This window comes from Balaenoptera acutorostrata, chromosome 19 (genome assembly GCF_949987535.1).
Source record: "Balaenoptera acutorostrata chromosome 19, mBalAcu1.1, whole genome shotgun sequence".
In the NCBI taxonomy this organism is placed as follows: Eukaryota; Metazoa; Chordata; class Mammalia; order Artiodactyla; family Balaenopteridae; genus Balaenoptera; species Balaenoptera acutorostrata.
This window is the reverse complement of record NC_080082.1, coordinates 12,845,897-12,864,833: the sequence shown is the minus strand read 5'-3', so window position 1 is coordinate 12,864,833 and position 18,937 is coordinate 12,845,897. Positions and strand designations below refer to the sequence as shown.

The window sequence follows — 18,937 nt, the reverse complement described above, 5'->3', positions numbered from 1 at the left end:
AGAATAAAATACCTAGGGGTAAACCTGCCTAAGGAGGTGAAAGACTTGTATTCAGAAAACTATAAAACACTGAGGAAAGAAATCAAAGATGACATAAACAGATGGCGAAATATACCATGTTCTTGGATTGGAAGAATGAATATTGTGAAAATGACTATACTACCCAAAGCAATCTACAGATTCAATGCAATCCCTATCAAACTACCAATGGCATTCTTCACAGAATTAGAACAAAAAATCTTACAATTCGTATGGAAACACAAAAGACCCAAATAGCCAAAGCAATCTTGAGAAAGAAAAATGGAGTCGGAGGAATCAGGCTCCCTAACTTCAAACTATACCACAAAGCTACAGTAATCAAGACAGTATGGTACTGGAACAAAAACAGAAATATAGGTCAATGGTACAGGATAGAATGCCCAGAGATAAACCCATGCACATATGGGCACCTAATTTAAGACAAAGGAGGCAAGAACATACAATGGAGAAAAGACAGCCTCTTCAATAAGTGGTGCTGGGAAAACTGGACAGCTACATGTAAAAGAATGAAATTAGAACACTCCCTAACACCATACACAAAAATAAACTCCAAATGGATTAAAGACCTAAATGTAAGGCCAGACACTATAAAACTTTTAGAGGAAAACATAGGAAAAACACTCTTTGACATAAACCACAGCAAGATCTTTTTTGACCCACCTCCTAGAGTAACAGAAATAAAAACAAAAATAAAGAAATGGGACTTAATTAAACTTAAAAGCTTTTGCACAGCAAAGGAAACTATAAACAAGACAAAAAGACAGCCCTCAGAATGGGAGAAAATATTTGCAAATGGAACAACAGACAAAGGATTAATCTCCAAAATATACAAACAGCTCATGGAGCTCAATATCATAAAACCAAACAATCCAGTTAAAAAATGGGCAGAAGGGCTTCCCTGGTGGTGCAGTGGTTGAGAATCTGCCTGCCAATGCAGGGGACACGGGTTCGAGCCCTGGTCTGGGAAGATCCCACATGCCGCGGAGCAACTAGGCCCCTGAGCCACAACTACTGAGCCTGCGTGTCTGGAGCTTGTGCTCCGCAACAAGAGAGGCCGCGATAGTGAGAGGCCTGCGCACCGCAATGAAGAGTGGCCCCCGTTCGCCGCAACTAGAGAAAGCCCTTGCACAGAAACGAAGACCCAACACAGCCAAAAATAAATAAATAAATAAATAATAAAAATAAAGGAATTCCTTAAAAAAAAAAAATGGGCAGAAGACCTAAATAGACATTTCACCAAAGAAGACATACAGATGGCCAAGAGGCACATGAAAAGATGCTCAACATCACTAATTATTAAAGAAATACAAATCAAAACTACAATGAGGTATAACCTCACACTGGTCATAATGGCCATTATCAAAAAAGCTAGAAACAATAAATGCTGGAAAGGGTGTGGTGAAAAGGGAACCCTCCTACACTGTTGGTGGGAATGTAAATTGATACAACCACTATGGAAAACAGTATGGAGGTTCCTTAAAAAACTAAAAATAGAACTACCATATGACCCAGCAATCCCACTACTGGGCATATACCCTGAGAAAACCATAATTCAAAAAGAGTCATGCACCACAATGTTCATTGCAGCTCTATTTACATTAGCCAGGACATGGAACCAACCTAAATGTCCATCAACAGATGAATGGATAAATAAGATGTGGCACATATATGCATTGGAATATTACTCAGCCATAAAAAGAAACGAAATTGAGTTATTTGTAGTAAGGTGAATGGACCTAGAGTCTGTCATACCGAATGAAGTAAGTCAGAGAAAAACAAATACCGTATGCCAACACATATATATGGAATCTAAAAAAAAAAAAAAAATGGTACTGATGAACCTAGTTGCAGGGCAGGAATAAAGAGGTAGACATAGAGAATGGACTTGATGACATGGGGTGGGAGGGCGAAGCTGGGGCGAAGTGAGAGTAGCATCGACATACATACACTACCGAATGTAAAATAGTTGGCTGGTGGGAAGCAGCAGCATAGCACAGGGAGATCTGCTCAGTGCTTTGCGATGACCAAGAGGGGTGGGATAGGGAGGATGGGAGGGAGGCTCAAGAGAGAGGGGATATGGGGACATGTGTATGCATATGACTGATTCGCTTTGTTGTGCAACAGAAACTAACATGGTATTGTGAAGCAATTATACTCCAATAAAGATCTATTAAAAAAAAAAAACTCAACAATAAGAAAACAAACAACCTGATTTAAAAACGGGCAAAAGGTCTGAACAGGCATTTCTCCAAAGAAGATATACTGATAGCAAATAAGCATATGAAAAGATGCTCAATATCATATGTCATCACAGAATTGCAAATTAAAACAAAACAAGATGACACTACACATCTATTAGGATGACTAAAATTTTAAAAACTGACATCGAATACTGATGAAGACACAGAGCAACAGGAATTCTCATTCATTACTGGTGAGAATACAAAATGGTACAGTCACGTTGGAAGACAGTTTGGCAGTTTCTTATAAAGCTAAACATAATCCTACCATATGATCCAGCAGTCACCTTTCTAGGTACTTACCCAATTGAGTTGAAAGCTTCTGTCCATACAAAAACCTGTGCACAAATATTTATAGCAGCTTTCATAATCCCCCAAAACTAAAATGTCAACAACCAAACAACCAAAATGTCCATCCAAAGGTGAATGGGTAAACCAACGGCAGTCCATTCATACAATGGAATATTTGTCAGCTAAAAATAGAAATAAGCTATGAAGTCACAAAAAGACATGGAGGAACCTTAAATATACATTGCTAAGTGAAAGAAGTCATTCTGAAAAAACTACATCCTGATTCCAACCATGTCACATTCTGAAAAGACAAAACTAGGGAGGCAGTAAAAAGACCAGTGGTTGCCAGGGACTTGAGACCAGGGGGGTGGTGATGAATAAATGAAGTACAAGGGATTTTTAGGGTGGTAAAGCTATTCTGTATGATACTGTAATGGTGGATACATGACATTATGCATTTTTCATAACCTATAGAACTTTACAACACCAAAAGTGAACCTTAGTGCAGGCAAATTTCTTTCTTTCTTTCTTTCTTTAAATATTTATTTATTTTGGTGGTGCCAGGTCTTAGTTGCAGCAGGCAGGATCTTCGTTGTGGCATGTGGGATCTTTAATTGCGGCATGCAGGCTTCTTAGTTGCAGCATGTGAACTCTTAGTTGTGGCATGCATGTGGGATCTAGTTCCCCCACCAGGGATCAAACCTGGGCCCCCTGCATTGGGAACGCGGAGTCTTACCCACTGGACCACCAGGGAAGTCCCCAGGCAAATTTCTAAAAAAATCGTTTAGGAGATTGGCGGATCCCAGGAAAGAATGCAGACTGTGACAAGACAGTCTAACTCTATCTTTCTAAATGTATGAAATGACCTCACTGAAGAGGGTGGGAGAAACAGGTGCTGACCTAAATGAATGGAGTTTATTAGACTAAAGGCAAAAGGAATGGCTCATAAGCACTGTACTCTAATCAGGCAAGTTGTTTCCCACAGGGGTACGAGTTAACACTTCTGATACAGCTTTACGTGTAACTGGATTGATTGAATAAATTAGTAAATGGGGAAAAGTGACAGGTCTCCCATTCAGAAGAATTCCAAATAAATTATGTAGCTACACCACCCTCAAGGGAGGAAGCATAACTTCCCACTCCCTAAATGTGGGCTTTTCCAAGTGACTTCCTTCCAAAGTACAGTATGGAAAGGGGGAAAGAAAAAGGGTCACATTATAGTGGAGAGACCTGGCAAATGCTACTTCAGCCAGCTGATCAAGGTCAACATCAACAGTCAAAAACCACATTGATGGTATGTACCTGTACTGAGTTGAATAGCATCCTCCCAAAATTCATGTCCTTCTCAGGACCTCAGAATGGACTTTATTTGAAAATTGGGTCTTTGCAGATGTAATTAGTTAAGACAGGGTCCTACTAGAGTAGGGTTGGCCATTAGTCCAATGTGACTGGTGTCCGTATAAGAAGAGGCGAAGAGACACAGACACATGAGGAGAGAAACGTCACGTGACCATAGAGGCAGCAATTGAGGTGCTGCAGAAGAAGCTGGGAAGAAGCAAGGAAGGATTCCCCACTATGGGTTTCAGATGCTGCATGTCCTTGCCAACACCTTGATTTCAGACTTCTAGCCTCCAGAACTGAGAAAAAACAAATTTATGTTGTTTTAAGTCACTTGGTTTGTGATACTTCGTTACAACAGCCCTAGGAAACTAATATAATACCCTTTATATGGTATGATAAAAATGGTGCTTTTTACCTCTGATGTCTTCCTCCCCAAAACCCATAACCTCAGTCTAACCATGACAGAAACACCAGACATGTACCAATAGAGGAGCATCCTACAAAATGCCTGACTAGTACTCCTCAAAACTGTCAAAATCATCGAAAACAAGGAAAGTCTGAAAAAACCACAGCCAAGGAGAGCCCATCTTAGTCCATTCAGGCTGCTGAATGGACTTCAGCAACCCATGAACAATATTTATTGGCTTAAATAATATTTATTTCTCACAGTTCTGGAAGCCGGGATGTCCAAGATCAAGGCTTCGGCAGATCTGGTGTCTGATAAGAACTGCTTCCTGGTTCCTAGACACCTGTCTTCTCACTGAGTCCTCACATGGTGGAAGGGGCAAGAGAGCTTTCTGGGGTCCGTTTTATAACACTAATCACATTCATGAGGGATCTGCCTTCCTGACCTGATCACCTCCCAAAGGCCCTACCTCCAAATACCATCACATTGGGGACTAGGTTTCAACATATGAATTTTATGGGGACACAAACATTCAGTCTGTAGCAGAGCCTAAGGGGACATGAAGACTAAATGTAATGTAGCATCCTGGATGGAATCCAGGAACAGAAAAAGGACATTCAGTAAAATTAAGGAAATCTGAAAAAACTGTGGACCTTAGTTAATAATATACTAATGTTGGTTCATTAATTATAACAAATGAACCATACTAATTAATATGAGATGTTAATTAATAATAGATGGAGGGACTTCCCTGGAGGTGCAGTGGTTAAGACTTTGCCTTCCAGTGCAGGGGGTGTGGGTTTGATCCCTGGTCAGGGAGCTAAGATCCCACATGCCTCGTGGCCAAAAAACCACAACATAACAGAAGCAATATTGTAACAAATTCAGTAAAGACTTTAAAAAACACAAAAAAATCAAAATCCACATCAAAAAAATCTTTAAAAAAAAAAATAGGGGCTTCCCTGGTGGCGCAGTGGTTGAGAGTCTGCCTGCTAATGCAGGGGACACGGGTTCGAGCCCTGGTCTGGGAAGATCCCACATGCCGCGGAGCAGCTGGGCCCGTGAGCCACAATTGCTGAGCCTGCGCGTCTGGAGCCTGTGCCCCGCGACGGGAGGGGCCGCGATAGAGAAAGGCCCGCGCACCGCGATGAAGAGCGAAGAGCAGTCCCCGCACCGCGATGAAGAGTGGCCCCCGCTTGCCGCAACTGGAGAAAGCCCTCGCACGAACCGAAGACCCAACACAGCCAAAAATAAATAAATAAATAAATAAGAAAATCCTTTAAAAAAAAAAAAAAAAACAAACAAACAAACCCACCCCCACAAAAACAAAAAAAAACAAAAAAAAAAAAAAAAATAGAGACTTCCCTGGTGGTGAAGAGGTTAAGAATCTGCCTGCCAATTTGGGGGACATGGATTCGATCCCTAGTCCAGGAAGAGCCCACATGCTGTGGAGCAACTAAGCCCGTGTGCCACAACTGCTGAGCCCATGAGCCACAACTACTGAGCCCGTGCACCTAGAGCTCATGCTCCACAACAAGAGAAGCCACCGCAATGAGAAACCCGCACAACGCAACAAGGAGTAGCTCCCGCTTGCTACCACTAGAGAAAGCCCGTGCAGCAATGAAGACCCAACGAAGCCAAAAAGAAAAAAAAAAGTAGATGGAAACTGTGCACTCTTGTGGGGGCATATTTGGAACTCTGCTATCTGCTCAGTATTTGGTAAATATAAAACTTTTCTGAAAAAATTAGGTCTATTAATAAAAATATAAATAAAAAGGGATTAATAAGGGGGGATTGGATCCTAGTAGATAACTAAACATACCGTAAGACACAATCATGAAAAGTGTGGTATTGTTGCATGAATAGACAGAAAGACTAATGGAACAGAATAGAAAGTTGAGAAATATAACCAAATATTTTATGTATGATGAAGGTGGCACCTTAAGTCCGTGTAGTAAAAATGGACTTATTAACACATGGTGTCAGGGAGAAAAATAAAATTGGATCCGTATCCAAGGTAAATACCAAAGAGATAAAATATTTAAATGTAAATAAATGAAATCATAAAAGTATTAGACGAAAATGGCATTTTTTGAATTAATGTGTTGATCCAGTAGATTGCTAATCACAGGTATAAAATTTCTGTTATGTGAAATGAATAAATTCTAGAAATCTACTGTACAGCACTGTGCTTGTATATAACCCTACTGCACAATGCACTTAAAAATCTGTTAAGTGGGGGCTTCCCTGGTGGCGCAGTGGTTGAGAGTCTGCCTGCCAATGCAGGGGACACGGGTTCGAGTCCTGGTCTGGGAAGATCCCACATGCCGCGGAGCAACTGGGCCCGTGAGCCACAACTACTGAGCCTGCGCGTCTGGAGCCTGTTCTCCGCAACAAGAGAGGCCGCGATAGTGAGAGGCCCGCGCACCGCGATGAAGAGCGGCCCCTGGTTGCCACAACTAGAGGAAGCCCTCGCACAGAAACGAAGACCCAACACAGCCAAAAATAAATAAATAAATAAAATAAAATAAATTAAAAAAAAAATCTGTTAAGTGGGTAGATCTCATTTTAAGTGTTCTTACACTTAAAACATTTTTTTAATAAAAAATTTTTAAAGATCTAGTAGACAAGTAAAATGATGAAAGACCCTTTTTTTTTTTCTTTGACTAAAGAACAAGTATTTCTGAGGCTTCATTGCCACATTCCTTAGAACCAGAAATGTTTGGTTGACAGTTGTCTGATTTGTGTTAATACACTTTAATTTCAAAAAGTACTTTTGTTCCTCCATTTACTACCCCACTGTATCAGTTAGCTATTGCTGTAGTTTAACAAGCACCTAAAACTCTGTGGCATAAAACAATAAACATTTATTCTTTCTTTTTTTGATCTTTTTTTTTAATTGAAGTATAGTTGATTTACAATGTTGCGTTAATTACTGCTATACAGCAAAGTGATTCAGTTATACATATATATACATTCTATTTTTAAACTCTTTTTTGGCTGCGTTGGGTCTTCGTTGCTGGGTGTGGGCTTTCTCTAGTTGCGGTGAGTGGGGGCTACTCTTCGTTGTGGTGCACGGGCTTCTCATTGCGGTGGCTTGTCTTGTTGCGGAGCATGGGCCCTAGGCACGTGGGCTCAGTAGTTGTGGCTCGCGGGCTCAGTAGTTGTGGCGCACGGGCTTACTTGCTCCGTAGCATGTGGTATCTTCCAGGACCAGGGCTCGAACCCATGTCCCCTGCATTGGCAGGTGGATTCTTAACCACTGTACCACCAGGGAAGCCCTCTGTTTTTAAAACATTCTTTTCCATTATGGTTTATCACAGGATATTGAATATAGTTCTCTGTGCTATGCAGTAGGACCTTGTTATTTATCCATTCTATATATAAAAGTTCACATCTGCTAACCCCAACCTCCCACTCCATCCTTCCCCCAACCCCCACCTCCCACTCCATCCTTCCCCCAACCCCCTTTTCCCTTGGCAACCACCAGTCTGTTCTCTATGTTCGTGATTCTGTTTCTGTTTCATAGATAGGTTCATTTGTGTCATATTTTAGATTCCACATATAAGTGACATCATATGGTATTTGTCTTTCTCTTTCTGACTTACTTCACTTAGTATAATAGTCTCTAGGTAGGTCCATCCATGTTACTGCAAATGGAATTATTTCATTCTTTTTTATGGCTGAGTAGTATTCCATTCTAAATATGTACCACATCTTTTTTTTCTTTAGATTTATTTATTTTTATTTTTATTTTTGGCTGTGTTGGGTCTTCGTTGCTGTGTGTGGCTTTCTCTAGTTATGGCGAGCGGGGCTACTCTTTGTTGCGGTGCACAGGCTTCTCATTGCAGTGGCTTCTCTTGTTGTGGAGCACGGGCTCTAGGTGCACGGGCTTCAGTAGTTGTGGCAAGTGAGCTCTAGAGCACAGGCTCAGTAGTTGTGGTGCATGGGCTTAGTTGCTCTGCGGCGTGTGGGATGTTCCCAGACCAGGGCTCGAACCCATGTCCCCTGCAATGGCAGGCGGATTCTTCACCACTGCGCCACCAGGGAAGTCCCCCACATCTTCTTTATCCATCCATCTGTCAATGGACATTTAGGTTGTTTCCATGTCTTGGCTATTGTGAATAGTGCTGCTATGAACATAGTGGTGCATGCATCTTTTTGAATTATAGTTTTGTCTGGATATATGCCCAGTAGTGGGATTGCTGGATCATATGGCAACTCTATTTTTAGTTTTCTGAGGAACGTCCATACTGTTTTCCACAGTGGCTGCACCAATTTACATTCCCACCAACAGTGTAGGAGGGTTCCCTTTTCTCTACATGCTCTCCAGCATTTATTGTTTGTAGATTTTTTAATGATGGCCATGCCGACTGGTGTGAGGTGATACCTCATTGTAGTTTTAATTTGCATTTCTCTGATAATTAGTGATGTTGAGCATCTTTTCATGTGCTTTTTGGCCATCTGTATGTCTTCTTTGGAGAAATGTCTATTTAGATCTCCTGCCCATTCTTTGTTTGGGTTGTTTGCTTTTTTTTTTTAAAGGATTTTCTTATTTATTTATTTATTTATTTATTTATTTTTGGCTGTGTTGGGTCTTCGGTTCGTGCGAGGGCTTTCTCCAGTTGCGGCAAGCGGGGGCCACTCTTCATCGCGGTGCGGGGACCGCTCTTCATCGCGGTGCGCGGGCCTTTCTCTATCGCGGCCCCTCCCGTCGCGGGGCACAGGCTCCAGACGCGCAGGCTCAGCAATTGTGGCTCACGGGCCCAGCTGCTCCGTGGCATGTGGGATCTTCCCAGACCAGGGCTCGAACCCGTGTCCCCTGCATTAGCAGGCAGATTCTCAACCACTGCGCCACCAGGGAAGCCCTGCTTTTTTTGATATAGAGCTGCATGAGCTGTTTGTATATTTTGGAAAGTAATCCCACGGATAAAGAAGATGTGGTACATGTATACAATGGAGTATTACTCAGCCATAAAAAGGAATGAAATTGGGTCATTTGTAGAGACGTGGATGGACCTAGAGACTGTCATTCAGAGTGAAGTAAGTCAGAAAGAGAAAAACAGATAACGTATATTAACGCATATATGTGGAATCTAGAAAAATGGTACAGATGAACTGGTTCCCAAGGCAGAAATAGAGACACAGATGTAGAGAACAAACGTATGGACACCAAGGGGGGAAAGAAGGGGCAGGGGGTGGTGGTGGTGGGATGACTGGGAGATTGGGATTGACATATATACACTCATATGTATAAAATAGATAACTAATAAGAACCTGCTGCATAAAAAAAATAAAATTCAAAAAATAATAATAATTTAAAAAAAGAAAAAAAGGAAGTAGTCCCTTGTCGTGTCTGTCTCTTCCTTTGCAAATATTTTCTACCATTCTGTAGGTTGCCTTTTTGTTTTGTTTTAAGGTTTCCTTTGTTGTGCAAAAGCTTGTAAGTTTGATTAGGTCCCATTTGTTTATTTTTGTTTTTATTTCTATTGCCTTGGGAGACTGACCTAAGAAAACATTGATATGATTCATGTCATTTATTCTTTTTTTTGTCTTGTTTTGTTTTTTCTTTGGCCGCATGCAGAATTCCCCCAACCAGGGATCAAACCTGGAAGCGTGGAGTCTTAACCCCCGGAAAACCAGTGAAGCCCAGTAAACATTTATTCTTGTTCATGAGTCTGTAGGTCAGATGGGTGATTCTTCTGGTCTTGGCCTGTCTCACTTGTGCATTTTTGGTTAATTTGGGGGGTTGGGTAGGCAGCTCTGCTGATCTCAGTTGGAATTTCTCATATATCTGGGCGTCAGCTGGCGGTAGGCTGGTTTAGAAGGGACTCAGCAGGACAACTTGCTCTCTTCCACGTGGTCTCTTGTGTTCCAACAGCATTCTAAGAGAAAGTAGGAACATGTGAGGGCCAATATATCATTATTTTCATAGCTTTGTAGCCAAGCAAGTCACAAAGCCAGCCTCAGTTCAAGAGGCAGGGAAATAGACTGCACCTCCTGATAAGAAGACCTGCAAAATCAAGTGGTAATTGAGGCCACTCCTTTTCCATAATGACCTCTAAATCCCACTGAGATATCAACTACTTCTGATACAGAAATAAACTTCCTTCAAGCTATTTAGCAAACTGTGACCCACGGCTGGACACAAAGAAATGATTGCTTGTGTATGAAGAACACCTCAGTGTTCTTCAGGATTGCTTTCCTGGAAAAACAAAATACAAAACCAATTTCCCATAGCATAAAAAAAGCACTGTAGGGCCTTATGCAGTAAAGGGTTAACTTAGCAAGTCTGGGTTGTCTAAACCTTGTACCTTCCAAAGGAAGGCTTGACTGTTGCCCAGCCCTTGGGAGGTAACTTCTAACCTCTAGGCTGGTAGAATATCCTGTCTGATAAGAGTGTTTTTCTTTACCTGGAGACCTTGAACCAGCCAGATGCTTTATGCTGGGGCTCTTGGTCCACATGGTATCAGCTCGACCTGGGGAGGGGCTGGAGACTAAGGTCAGCCGTGTGGGCAGTCAGACATGCTCATAGCGCCAAGCTGCAATAAAGACCCTGGACACCAAGGCTTGGCTGAGCTTCTGGTTAGCAATACTCCATGTGTGATGTCACGTACCATTGCTGGGAGAATCAAGCGCTGTCTGCATGACACCACTGAGGGAGGACAGATGGAATCTTGTGCCTGGTATCTCCAGGACCTTGGCCTTTGTGCATTTTTCCATTGCTGATTTTAATCTGTGTCCTTTCACTGCAGCAAACTGTAACCATGAGTGCAGCAGCTTGCTGAGTTCTGAGTCCTTCTAAGGAAAAATTGAACCTGAGCATGGTCTGTGGGACCCCCTAAAACAGTCATATTATCATTTTGAAGCCATAGACAGATTATCTTTTTCAGAATTAAAACTTGTTGGCTTCTCCAGGCTTTTGTTTTTCCATTTGTAAACAGGTATTTGGACCAATAGACTCCTGATCTGTTCTATTTATGGATCTACCCATAAAATAGGGGAAGCTTTGATGCAGTTGCTTTATTTTGTAATAATACTTTGTCCAATAATACTCAAACCCACATCTTTCTGACTTGTATGAAATTATCTCTAAATTCTCTATAAAAAACAGTGCACCCAGTAATAAACCTGATTCCGAATGACTATGATTATTTTTTCCCCAAGGTGGGATTAATAGGATATTCTTTAGGTGTCTCTCCACAAGGAGGAGATATAGCGAGGAACTAGCTGGAGTTCTTTGCAGTCCCAAGACCTGGCTAGCAGGAAAGAAGAACTGAAGGAGCAGCTACCTACCCTGGTGTTATGCGGGGGCACTGCCATTCCACTGAGGTGGGCAGCCCTGAAAAGTTGGATGATGCTGGAAGCTACCCCCTCCAGCAGGATGCAGGATGCGTAGGCAGCTCTTGGTACACTCAGGTGGACAGGACTACAGAACTGCATGATACTGATAGTAGTTGGGTTTCAAGCGTTGTTACTTCTTGCCACAGTCATTCATTCATTCCTCATCTGTACCGAGCACAGTGCTGGAAAGGCCTCAATAAATGAGACAGACAGTCCTTATATGCCCAGAGGATCCTTGATGAAGACTTCTAAGCCATTGACCATGTAAGATCGCTTCATTCACTGAGGTGAAAGATGGCCTTGTCAAACACTCAGTTAAGATAACTAAATTTTTCAAGGTTCAGGTTAGTTCCGTTCTCCAGAGTTAATTGATGTTAAAAATAAAGGAAAGATAGCATGAGATATTCACTTTGCTCCAAATAAGGAGAATTTTTGCAGGCTCCCTACTTTGTAATTTTGTTTTGTTTTTTAAATATTTATTTTTTATTTCACGCCAGGTCTTAGTTGCAGCACACGGGGTCTTCGTTGTGGAACATGGGATCTTTTTTTTTTTTTTAGTTGCAGCATGTGGGCCCTTTAGTTGTAGCATGCGGGCTCTTAGTTGCGGCACGTGGGATCTAGTTCCCTGACTAGGGATCGAACCTGGGCCCCCTGCGTTGGGAGCACAGAGTCTTAACCACTAGACCACCAGGGAAGTCCGTGTAATTTTGCCATGAAAAAAAAAAAAAATAGAGGCCACTTCTCAGAGCCCCAAATGAGGAGGGAAAAACTGTGATTAGGTATCATTCCTTTCCATCATCTCAGGTATATAAAAGAGGGAGGCAGGTAGACTGGCTGGGAGAAATTGGTGACCAGATGGAGTGGTGTTGTCAGACACTGGAAATAATACAAGGAAAGGAACATCCACTGGTAGGGGTCTGATTATGGAGTCTTGGAGTCATGATTATAGGGATTATGGAGCCTAATACGTGATTATGGAGTCTTGGCTCAAACCTCACCTGCTGAGTAAAGTCTTCTCTAGCCATTCTACTCAAAAATGCAACCCCCCCCCCGACACTCCTGATACGACCCTCTTAGCAGTGAACTCCATCTGACGTGCTCTATGTTTTACTCATTGTTTATTGCCTGTCTCCCCAAGTAGAATGTAAGCTCATAAGGGGAGAGAGCTATGGGTCGCTCACAGCTGTGCCCAAGCACAGTGCCTGCCACCAGCAGGTGCTTGACAAGCGTTAATGGCAGGAATGCTGAAAAAAGGAGTAGAAAATAAAGATGCTTGGGGAAAAAACCTGAACCTCTCACTCAGAAAAAGAACTGTTTTAAAACCTGGCAAGGAGTAAGGAATTGCTGTTAGTATTTGGCCAAAAATTCTTCTTAAACCTTGACCTTCTCAGGTTCTGAGTCTAGATGAAGGAACAGAAAATTGATAATTAAAATTTAAGGTGATCAGGAAAATCCAGACTGTGTGGAAGTTCTTCAGAATAGACAATCCAGTGTTTTCAGCCTACAAATGGCAAAGAAAAAAAAAAAAGATATGGAGGGGGGGACCTATGTATTAAAAGACATTAATCATGGGATGTGGATTCATTTGGATCTTGAGTTTTAAAAATTTGAAGAAATGTTCATGGAAACAGTTTGGAAATACGAACACCAACTGGACATTTGAATACTATTAAGGAAACTTTTAAAATATTTTAGGTGTGATAATGGCGCACAGTGACTGTGCTTTACAGTGTGATCCACAGGCCCCTGGGGTCTCCAAGACCCTTGCATGGGATCCAGGAGGTCAAGGCTCTTTTTTTTTTTTTTTTTTTTTTTTAATAATTTGGACAGGCCATGAGAATAATTCCTTTTATTTATTTATTTATTTATTTATTTTTGGCTGTGTTGGGTCTTCGGTTCGTGCGAGGGCTTTCTCTAGTTGCGGCAAGCGGGGGCCACTCTTCATCGCGGTGCGGGGACCGCTCTTCATCACGGTGCGCGGGCCTTTCACTATCGCGGCCCCTCCCGTTGCGGGGCACAGGCTCCAGACGCGCAGGCTCAGCAGCCGTGGCTCACGGGCCCAGCTGCTCCGTGGCATGTGGGATCTTCCCAGACCAGGGCTCGAACCCGTGTCCCCTGCATTGGCAGGCAGATTCTCAACCACTGCGCCACCAGGGAAGCCCGGTCAAGCCTCTTTTAATAATAACACTTCGGCATTATTTTCCTATTTCGTTGAGTTGACATTTGCACTGATGGTGCAAAAGCAGTTGGTGGGGAAGCTTGCTGGTGCCGCAGCAGGATTCCAGACAGTGGCACCAAGCTGCACTGGAAGTCACTACCTATTTTTTTTCTTTTGGCCGCGCTGCAGCCTGCAAGATCTTAGTTCCCCAACCAGGGACTGAACCCATGTCCCCTGCAGTGGAAGCACGGAGTCTTAACCACTGGACCATCAGGGAATTCCCTGGCAGTCACTGCTTTCTGCGCTCTCACGCGATTGCAGGAAAGAAGTGCCAGTTTCACTTAAGAATGACCTTAATGGAGCAGTAAAAATGATTAATTGTATTGTCTCAACCTTTGAGCGCATGTCTTTTTAATATTCTGTCTGATGAAACGGGAAGTACGTACAAAGTACTTCTGCTGCACACAGAAGCAAGACGTTGTCTCCAGGAAAACCACTTGTGCGGTTGAGTCGTGAGCTGAACTAGCTGCTTTTCTCATGAAACATTTTTACTTGAGTGGCTGACAGTCAAACAAAGGCTGGGTGTTTGGCAGACATTTTCTCAATGAATGAAGTGAGCTGTCATTCCAAGGAAAACAAGTGACTATATTTCTTGCCCAATGATAAAAGGAGCTTCCAAGTGAAAATTTGAATTTTGGCAAAAACCTGATTCTGCTTCCCAATACTTATTAAAGCTTTTCTGATGAGACCAGTGGTGATATTATTATGGTCATTTGATACTATGTAATAAAATGTATCAACATTTCAAAGATCTTTATGACTCAGTAAGCCAGTGTTCTTCAAAGACCAGGGCATGATGTTACAAAATCATGCCTGGATAAATGATCCATTCAAAGTACAAGAAAGACCAATGGATTTTAATATAACAGAGTATACAAGTTCTTTGATAAAATCATATGATCTAGGGTCTATGCCCCATGGGAATGTCATTTGAGCACATAAACAAAAATAAAATTTTTTGTCAATATCTATGAGCTAACCACACTGTTATTTATGAGCTTTGGGATATTTGCTCCACTTTAAACAGTCACTATTATAACAGTTAAAATCTCTTTACATCCAATAACAGTGCCATACAAGCATGTGCTTACTGTTGGTGCCAGTGCTTGTTGGAACGGAAGTGGATATTACAACATGCTCGGAAGATCAAACAACCACTAGGACATGCTGGGTAGTTGATTGAGAAGAGAGTGTGAAACCTTAGTGGAAGGTCAAAACAATTTAAAGCAACATTTAAATTAAAATATGCAATATGTTTTTTTAAAAAACATCCTCTATACTTTTCCTTTATTCCTAAGAGGAAATTAATAGAAAATAATGTGGTTTTGAACTTTGCAAGGTCTTCAGAAACAGTCCATGCACACAGTACTTTATGTTGTTATGCATAAGGCAGTAGGGAGTTTATTTTGTGTGTGTTTATTGGGGGAAAAGTGTATATTTCTTCTTTTTGTACATTTCAGTATTTAGTCTTTTTAAAATATGCATAATTTTTACAAAAATAGTATCACACTCTGCATACTCTTGTGTGATCTACATTTTTTCGTTTCTCAACTTATTAGACACCTCCCCCATGGAGTTAGTATACATTATCATTTTCAATGTCTCCCCAAATTCCATTTACATATCATAATTTAATTACATCTATTGAAAGATTTTTAGACTGTTTCCAGTGTTTTGCAGATATAAGCTGTAATGTGAGAACATTCATGTATATATATCATTGTACAAGATTAAAATCTATGATAATTTAAAATTTTCAACTTTTGATACAGTGAGGACTTCAGAAAGATTTTATGTACTATAATCCCACCAGAATTGTATAAAATTTTTTTCCAAGTTGTTCCTATCCTGGGTCTCATTACTCTTTTAAACATTGACCAAACTTATAGGTCAAAATGATATTACATATGTTATCATATAGCTTTTCTTTGATTTTGAGTAGAGAGAAAACATTTTTGATAAATTTATTCTGTGTATTTCGTCTTTAATTGGTTCTTCATATACTGAGCTTATTTTTCTTAATGGGGTTAAATTAACATATAAGAGGAGTTCATAAATTAAGACTACCCTTTTTCTTCATTCACGTACCATGTATATTTTCCCAGCTTATTTGTCTTTAACTTTGTTTATAGCATTTTTTTCAAAGTTAGTCTCTATAGTTGAATTTGTCAATTATTTCCTTGATGATTTATGCCTTTGGTGTCATACCTTCTCACCCAAAGTATATAAAAACATTCCCTTATCATTTCTTTACAACTACTTTGATACTTTCACTTTAAAATTTAAATTGTGAATCCGGCTTATACTTAACTGTCCTAATATGCAGTCTTAGGAATCTAACATTTTTTCCTCCAAATTGTTAATTAGTTGCCCAAGAACAATCATGGAAAATTCCAATCTTTCACAAGTGCTGTGAAAACAGACACTAAATTAATATATACTCTTGAGTCTTTTTTTTTTTTTTTCTGGAGCCAGTACGAAAAAGTTTTCATGTTTTAGCTTTGTAATACATTTTTATATCTAATAGTTATTAGTCTCTCTTTTTAAAAAATATCCTGAGTATTCTGTTTTTCTTTCTGATGAAGTATGGAATTATTCCATCAAACAAAAAATAATCAAAAGGGCACAAACAATAAATAACAAAAATACCTTGCTGAGACTTTGATTTTTAGTAATTTACAGAGTTATGCAACAATCACTTCAACTCAGCTTATTATTTTTTAAAATTATGGTAAAATATACATATGAAATTTACCATTTTTAACTATACAATTCAGTGGTGTTAAGCACATTCACAGTGTTGTTTATCCATCACCATCGTCTCTTTTCAGAACTTTTTCATCGTCCCAAATAGAAACTCCCTACCCATTAAACAATAACTCCCATGCCTTCCCCCAGTCTTGTCCCCAGCAATCTCTACTTTGTCTCTATGAGTTTGCCTATTCTAGATACTTTATGTAAGCAGAATCATACAATATTTGTCCTTCGGTATGTGGCTTATTTCATTTGTATTTTCAAGGTTCATCCATGTGGTAGCATGTATCAGATATTCATTCTTTTTTTGGCTGAATAGTATTCCACTATATGTATATACCACATTTTATTTATCCATTCTTCTGTTGATGGGCACTAAGGTTGTTTCCATCTTTTTGCTGTTGTGAATAGTGCTGCTATGAACATTGATGTACAAGTAATATATCTGAGCAGAACCCTATGATAGGGTCTTCCCAGGAAAGAACTGCCCCCACCAATGTCCTCTGCCTGCCTCTTGTTTGTAGAAAACTTTAGCCTTGTAGGCCTTCCCCAAGTTCCAAAGAGCAGATTTAATCAGAGAAGTGAGAAAATACAAAAACAAAGAAAAACAGTCAAGCAAGACAAAATAATAATTGTTCGGCCAGTAAACAAACTCAAGGACCTTTAGTTCCTTCTCAAGGGCTATAGATAACATTTTGAACCATATCCTTGAGCTATTTTGCCAATCCTGAAACCTCCGCCAGGTGGAAGAAGTTAACTACATGTTGACCACAAGCACATAGACCCCAAACTGGTTGAAACCAGAAGGTTGATGATGTTGACTCCTGATTACCTCACCACCAATCAATCATAAAGATGTCCATGAGCTGATTACTCCACACTCTACAATCCTCTCCCTCACCCTGTCTTTAAAAATCTTTCCCTAAAAGCCATTGGGGAATTCCAGTGTTTTAAGCATTATTCGCCTGTACTCCTTGCTTGGCCTTGCAATAAACCCTGCACTTTCCTTCACCACAGCCTGGTATCAATAGACTGGCTTCGCTGTTTGCATACAGACCCAAGTTTGGTTCAGTAACAGTAGCTTTTTGAGACTATATGTTGTTTTAATTAAAAACTAGTTGCTAACACTACACACCTATTAGAATGGCCAAAATCCACAACACTGACAACACCAAATGCTGACAGCGGTGTGGAGCAACAGGAACTCTCATTCATTGCTGGTGGGAATGCAAAATGGTACAGCCATTTTGGAAGACAGTCTGGCAGTTTCTACAAAACTAAATATGTTCTCACCATACAATCTGACAATTGTGTTCCTTGATATTTATACAAATGAGAAACTTATTTCCACACAAAACACTGCACAGGGATGCTTATAGCAGCTTTATTCATAATTGTCAAAACTTGGAAGCAACGAAGATGTCCTTCAATTGCTGAATGGATAAATAAGTGGTGGTACATGCATACAATGGAATATTATTCAGTGCTAAAAAGAAATGAGCTATCAAGCCATGAAAAGAATGGAGGAACTTTAAATGCATATTACTAAGTGAAAGAAACCAATCTGAAAAGGCTACATACTGAATGATTCCAACTATGTCACATTCTGGAAAAGGCAAAACTGTAATAGGGAAGAAATTTCGTCTTCTATTACAAGTTAATCACTAAAGGGATGTTGCCTATAAGCTTAAATTATACATAATAGCCCATCTCTGGGAACCCCTGCCTCCCAGGTAATGTGCATTAAGCTAAAATACCTTTCTTCAGCTCACAGGAAACATCTTGACCAGGCCCACCTGTGAAAGACTACAGGAAGAAGAAATTAACATACCCCCTCCAGAGGCTGAGGGGAACCAGGAAACGTTTGACCCTACTCCCTCCCTTTTTAGTGTGAAAGAAGCCTGAGTTTTAACTCAGGCAAGATGGTTCTTTGGGACACACATTCATCTTCTTCTAGGTCTGCTGGTTTTCTGAGTTAAGTCGCTATTCCTTGCCCCAAGAACGTCTCTTGATTTATTGGCCTGCAGTGCAGCTTGGACTTGGTAACAATCCTAGGAGTACAGTAAAAAGGTCAGTGACTTTCAGGGACTCAGGGAGAATGAGGGAAGGATGAATAGATGGAGCACAGGGGATTTTGTGGGCAGTGAAACTATTCTGTATGATACTATGGTGGTGGATACATGTCACCATATATTTGTCAAAACCCATAGAATGTTCAACACCCAGAGTGAACCCTAGTGTAAACTATGGACTTTGGGTGATTTGTCAGTGTACATTCGATCGTAGCAAATGTACCACTGTGGT

General features: G+C 40.7%; 1 protein-coding gene across 1 annotated transcript in view; it reads left to right on the top strand.

Annotated features, from left to right (window-relative positions):
• ZFP1 (ZFP1 zinc finger protein) overlaps nt 1-18,937 on the top strand; it is a 64,505-nt gene that overhangs the window by 6,495 nt on the left and 39,073 nt on the right. The window lies entirely within an intron of this gene.